Below are 298 nucleotides of genomic sequence, written 5' to 3' on the forward strand. Positions count from 1 at the left end.
CGGGGGGCCCCCCCTGGGTGGGAGCCACGCTCCGCCGCCAGCCCTGTGCTGGGGAGGGGGCTCCCGGTGATGGAAAATGCGTGTGGTGGTAACAGCAGCCTTGGCTTCCTCCTGCAGGCTCCGAAAAGCTTTTCACCAGAAATATTTGAAAAGGAATCTCAGCTTCTCTTGGGAGCGGGGCGATGCGTGGTGGGTGGGGTACAAGATGCACCCCAAGGGAATTGGGGAGGGGGGGGAGCCCCCAGGGACGGTCAGACACTGCGCTGGGAAGGGCAAAGGCTGGTCCGGGGGGGTGGAG

The sequence above is a fragment of the Pterocles gutturalis genome, unplaced genomic scaffold (assembly GCF_000699245.1).
Source record: "Pterocles gutturalis isolate BGI_N339 unplaced genomic scaffold, ASM69924v1 scaffold28254, whole genome shotgun sequence".
NCBI classification, from domain to species: domain Eukaryota; kingdom Metazoa; phylum Chordata; class Aves; order Pterocliformes; family Pteroclidae; genus Pterocles; species Pterocles gutturalis.